This window comes from Bubalus bubalis, chromosome 14 (assembly GCF_019923935.1).
Source record: "Bubalus bubalis isolate 160015118507 breed Murrah chromosome 14, NDDB_SH_1, whole genome shotgun sequence".
Taxonomy (NCBI): Eukaryota; Metazoa; Chordata; class Mammalia; order Artiodactyla; family Bovidae; genus Bubalus; species Bubalus bubalis.
In genome coordinates, this window is record NC_059170.1 from 40624039 (window position 1) to 40630807 (window position 6769).

Below are 6769 nucleotides of genomic sequence, written 5' to 3' on the forward strand. Positions count from 1 at the left end.
AAGTGCTTATTGGAGGTTAATTATTAATAGTTTTAGGATATCATGTGCAGTGTGCAAACTCTGAGTGTTCATAGCTTGTACTTAATTATATAACTCTAATAGTACTCTCATAATGTAACTGACACATATTTTACATAATTTACTAACTGTTCCACATTATTCATAAAATAAAAACTTATAAACAAATTAAAATACAACAAATTTGGAAAGAGTGATGGAAACTGTGATGCACTTATAGACAGGGATATTGTGAAGACAAATAAAATTTAACATGTGCAGTGATGTCAGCAAAAGGTGAGATGGGAGGACAGAAGTCTCCCATGGAAAGACAAGAAAAGAAAGAGAAGGGGGCTGAAAAACCTCATAAGAGCTCTGGAAAACAGTCAAACAAAGATCTATAGCAAAAAAAGTGAGCAGGCAACTAGGAAAAATCCAGAACAGAATGACAGAAAATTTCATCGTGTATTACTTACCTGTACCCTCCACCTGCCTGGGGCAGTGCACTCTTGATAGGTTCCAGTTGCCTCCCTCAAACCAGAACGATCAGAGAAAACCTTATGTGCAGTGTTCCAACCTACCTGGGGACTGTCTGGAGACTGGTGTCTATTCCACTTAACTCTAAACTTAAACTGAAGAGCAGCTGGAGTGGCTATTACAGCTACAGGAGGAATATATATATATATATATATATATATATATATATATATATATATACAGGGACTCAAGGACAAAGGAATAAAGGTGGAGACATAGACTAGACCATATATTAATAAAACCCTGACTAGAACTGAGGTGTGGCTTTGGGGGACATAGGGTATTCAAAAAACAGTCATAAATTTACCGGAATCAGAAAGCGATTCTCGGGCCAGGCACGATGATGACTCAGAAATGACTGAGACCTCTTAGCTTACCTGTTGGGCTGATCCCAGGACTAGGAACATGATGAGCAAACTAATGAAGAAAAGTCATGACAAGAAACAAATCTACCAAGAGCAAATTTTTACCTGCTGTTTCAAGTACCCAGTGATGAACATAAACACACACAGGAACACACACACACACACAGCAACACACACAGGAACATACACACACACATCTGGATGGGGCAGTGAACACTTATAAGGGATGGAATGAGTTTGGACCCAGCCATCAGAGTTCTGCTCCAGCACCTTGGGACCCACACAGTCCAGTAGGGTGGGTACACCCAGTGAGCACAGAAGCCTCTGCTCACACTTGTCTCTGGTGTAGCCTCTGTCTCCCCTCCCACCAAGCTGCCAGCATGCCCTGGGGGATGGGGTGACCCTGCCAATATCAGCTCCAGCTCTGCCCCAGATCCTCTGGGCACGAAGACTGCACAGGGACCTGTCCACCCATGGACACCCCTGCAAGACCAGAACAGGTAAGTTTTTCACCTAATTTCGTAGGGATGCTTCCTTAGTGGCTCAGCTGGTAAAGAATCTGCCTGAAGTTTGGGAGACCTGGATCTATGTCTGGGTTGGGAAAATCTCCTGGAGAAGGGAACAGCTATCCATTCCAGTATTCTGGCCTGGAGAATTCCATGGACTGTACAGTCCATGTGGTCACCAAAGTTGGACATGACTGAGTGACTTTCACTTCACAGAGAGGAAGTTAATGAGAAGAGAGAGGAATTTGTGTCTAATGAAACAATAAGAATAAACACCTGAAAAGAAATCAGCTATGAGATAGACATTGATAGTTTACCAATATAATTTACCGGAATTGAGAAACATAAGAAGAATGCTACATCAACTAGGGAAGGGAACATACTAACATTCACAGTGTAGGGGTTCCAGAAACAGAAGAGAGGAGGAAAGGGGCAGAAAATGTATCCGATGAAAGTATGGCTAAAATTCTCTTAACCTAGGACTTCCCTGGTGGTCCAATGGTCAGGACTCTGCTTCCACTGCACGGGGCACAGGTTCCGAACCTGGTCGGGGAACTACTTATCAAAGGTGATTAAAATCATGAGATGGGGGATATTCCTGGATTACCTGGATCACTCTGGTATATTCACAGAGTCCTTATATGTGGGACCTGGGAGGGCTGTAGTCAAAGAGAAGGTGGCAAGATAGGAGCATTAGATAAGAGAATCGAAGACACTATGTGCTGTCTCTGAAGATGTTGGAAGAGTGTCCAAGACAGAAAATGAAGCGTTCTCTTGTTGTACAGTGACATAGTCAAGTATGACTCTTTGCACCCCATAGACTATAACACACAAGGATTCCCTGTCCTTCACTATCTCCTGGGGTTTGCTCAAACTCATGTCCACTGAGTCAATGATGCCATCAAACCAGCTCATCCTCTGTGGCACCCTTCTCCTCCTGCCCTCAGTCTTTCTTGCATCAGGGTCTTTTCCAATGACTCAGCTCTTTGCATTAGGGTGAAAAATATTGGAGCTTCAGCTTCAGCATCAGTCCTTCCAATGAATATTCAAGGTTGTTTTCCTGTAGGGTTGACTGCTTTGTTCTCCTTGCAGTTGAAGGGACTGAATCTTCTCCAACACCACCGTTCAAAAGCATCAATTCTTTGGCCTTCTTTATGGTTCAACTGTCACATCTACATGACTACTGAGAAAACCATAATTTTGACTATATGAAACTTGGTGGGCAAAGTGATGTCTCTGCTTAATACGCTGTCTAGGTGTGTTATAGATTTTTTTCCAAGGACCAAGTGTCTTAATTTCCTGGCTGCAGTCATGGTTCACAGCGATTGGAGCCCAAGAAAATATAAAGTCTGTCACTGTTTCCATTTTTTCACCATCTATTTGTCATAAAGTGATGGGACTGGATAGGCTTCCAGGTGGCACTACTGGTAAAGAACCTGCCAATGCAGGAGACATAAGTGACATGGGTTCTACACCTGGGTCAGGAAGATCCCCTGAAGGAGGGCATGCCAACCCACTCCAGTATTCTTGCTCAGGGAATCCCATGGACAGTGGAGCCTGGCCAGCTACAGTCCATAGGGTCGCAAAGAGTCAGACATAACTGAAGTGACTTAGCATGCATTCATGCACGATGTGACTGATTGCAGTGATCTTATTTTCTTGAATGCTGAAATTTAAGCCAAGTTTTTCACTCTCCTCTGCCACCTTCATCAAGAGGCTCTTTAGTTCAACTTCACTTTCTGCCCGAAAGGTGGAGTTATCTGCATAACTGAGATTATTGATATTTCTCCCATCAATCTTGATTCCAGCCTGTGATTCATCCAACCCTGCACTTAGCTTGATGTACTCCACATATAAGTCAAATATGCAGGGTGGCAATATACAGCCTTGATGTACTCCTTTCCCGATCTTAAACCAGTTCATTGTTCCATGTCTGGTTCCAACTATTGCTTCTTGATCTGCATACAGGAGGCAGGTAAGGTTTTCTGTTATCCCCATCTCTTTAAGAATTTTCCACAGCTTGTTGTGATCCACACAGTCAAAGACTTTAAAGCAATCATGGAAGCAGATGTTTTTATGGAATTCCCTTGCTTTTTCTATGATCCAAGAGATATTGGCAATTAGATCATTGCTTCCTCCACTTTTTCTAAATCCAACTTGTAAAAGTTCTCAGTTCACATATTGCTAAAGTCTAGCTTGAAGGATTTTAAGCATTACTTTGCTAGCATGTGAAATGAGTGCAATATGCAGTAGTTTGAACATACGTTGGCATTGCCCTTTTTTGTGATTGGAATAAAAACTGACTTTTTCCAGTCCTGTGGCCACTGCTTTGCTTTCCAAATTTGCTGGTATATTGAGTGCAGCACTTGAACAGCATCATCTTTTAGGATTTGAAATAGCTCAGCTAGAATTCCATCATGTCCACTAACTTTGTTCATAGTAATGCTTCCTTGGGCTAACTAGACTTCATACTCCAGGATTCTGGCTAGAGGTAAGTGACCACACCATCGTGGTTATCCAGGTCATTAAGACCTTTTTTGTACAGTTCTTCTATGTATTCTTGCACCTCTTTTTCATCTCCTCTGCTTTTATTAGATCCTTACCATTTCTTTCCTTTATTGTGCTCATCTTTACATGAAAAGTTTCCTTGGTATCTGTAATTTTCTTGAAGAGACATCTAGTCTTTCCCATTCTATTGTTTTAGTCTATTTCTTTGCATTGTTCACTTAAGAAGGCTTTCTTATCTCTCCTCGCTATTCCTTGGAATTCTGCACTCAGTTGGGTATATCTTTCTCTCACTCATTTGCCTTTCCCATTTCCTCTTTCCTCAGCTATTTGCAAGGTCTCCTCAGACAGCCGTTTTGCCTTCTTGCATTTCTTTTTCTTCGAGATGGTTTGGTCACCTCCTCGTGTACAGTGTTACAAACGTCATCCATAGTTTCAGGCACTCTATCAATTTAATCCCTTGAGTCTATTAATCATTTCTATTATATCATCATAAGGGATTTTATTTAGGTCATATGTAAATGGTCTAGTGATTTTCCTACTACAGGGAGGGAATACAGGCCCACCTATAAACAGAATATTGGATAAAAGATTTACTGAGCATGACCCTGCCTACCAGAGTAAGACTCAGTTTTCCCCACAGTCAGTCCCTCCCATCAGGAAGCTTGAAAATCCATCATATGGCAGACAGAGGAGCAAGAATTTCAATCCTATGGCCCTCAGAATGAAAACCACAGTCACAGAAAACTAACCAAAATGATCATATGGGATAACAGTCTTCTGTAACTCATGAAACTATGAGTCATGCCATACAGGGCCACCCAAGATGGGCGAGTCATGGTGGAGAGTTCCGGCAAAATGTGGTTCACTAGAGAAGGCAATGGAAAACCACTTTAGCATTCTTGCTGTGAGAACCCCATGAATAGAATGAAAAGGCCAAAAAGATATGACACTGAAGGATGAACTCCCCAGGTCAGTAGGTGCCCAATGTGCTACTGGGGAAGAGGGAGAAATAGCACCAGAAAGAATCAAGAGGCCGCGCCAAAGCAGAATTAACGCCCAGTTGTAGAGGTATCTGTTGGTGAAAGTAAAGTCTGATGCTGTAAAGAATAATATTGCCTAGGAACCTGGAATGTTAGGTCTCTAATCCAGATAAACTGGATGTGGACAAACAGGAGATTGCAAGAGGAAACACGGACATTTTAGGAATCAGTGAACTCAAATGGACAGCAAATTTAATTCAGACGACCATTATATCTACTACTGTGGGCAAGAAGCCCTTACAGTAAAAGGGGAAGCCCTCATAGTCAATAAAAGATTCCAAATGCAGTACTTGGGTACAATTTCAAAAATGACAGAATGAACTTAGTTCACTTCCAAGGGAAATCATTTAACATTACAATAATCGAATTCTATGCCCCAACCACAAATGCTGAAGAAGCTAAAGTTGAAAGGTTCTATGAAGACCTACAAGACCTTCTAGAACTAATCAAAAAAAGATGTCCTTTTCATCATAGGGAGCTGAAATCCAAAAGTAGGAAGTCAAGAGATAGCTGGAGTAACAGGCAAGTTTGGCTTTGGAGTGCAAACAACGCAGGGCAAAGGCTAACAAAGTTCTGTCAAGAGAACACTCTAGTCATAGCAAAAACCCTCTTCCAACAACACAAGACCTGTTCTCTACGGGCCAGAAAAGGTGATAAAATAGATTGCCCCCTACAACTTCCAGAAAAGAATGCAGGCCTGCTGGCCTTTGATTTTAGCCCATTGATTTCGAATTTCTGACCTCCACAAATGTAAAATAATAAATTGGTGTGTCAAGCCACAAAATTTTTGGCCATTTGTTGGAGCAGCAGAAGTAACTAATACAGACGTGGTTCAAGTCAACCCACCTCTGTCTGCTGCATCATAGGTTTTCATCTCTCTGCTAGATAGTTCCTCTGACCTCGGAGCCAGGTGATCATCTCCCCCAACTGGGAGCCTTTTCCACTTTTTTCAGCAACTGCCCAATTCAGTGGTTCTCAATACAGCAAAGTCTTTGAAAACTGTGTATGCTCTGTCTATCATTGGTCTCTTCATGCCATTTCTTGAACCCACTCTACTCAGGGTTTGTCTCAGTATGTGTATGTGTATGGCAACCAGTATTGTTCAATACACTCCAGTATTCTTGCCTGGAGAACCCCCTGATAGATAAGCCTGACAGGCCACAGTCTACAGGGTCACAGAGAGATGGACACGACTAAAGGGACCCCATATGCATAGACACAAGACTTTTTTTTGCCTGTGACAGCTCTGCCCCAGTGAGGGTTGAGCATGAAGGCGGCAGAGCTGCTTGGGTTGTGGGGACCATGGTGGCGCCAACTGTGCAGGGATACGGACTGCCTCAGCCACTGGAGTATTGGCCCTATCAGAGTCTTTTTTCAAACCTCTGGTACCTGACGATCAGAAGGCCTCTTCGGCTAGTCTTTGCCCATAGCTCTGCCCATTCAGGCACTTAGAGGGCTCCCTTGCCTGGGGTCCTTCTCTGTTGTTACATGCATCAGACACATAGAAGGCCCCCCTCCCAGTGCACCACTTCCTGCCCCGGGCTGGGGTCCTACTCTGTAGATCAGCAATCAGGCACTTAAAGGGGCACTCTGGGTGGGGTCCTCCTCTGTAGGTCCCTGCCTCAGGTGCTTGATGGGTCAGCCTCTCTATTGTTCAGCTGTGCATGCTGGTGTGTGGGGAGAGAGGCTATGGTAATGGCTCCATCCCCTATGCGTGACTCAGCAGTATCTCCTTGCTTCCATGTCTGCCTGGCTTTCCTCCACAGGCATTTCCCACCACAGTCTCCTCCCTCACATCTCCTCATCCGTCTCTCCA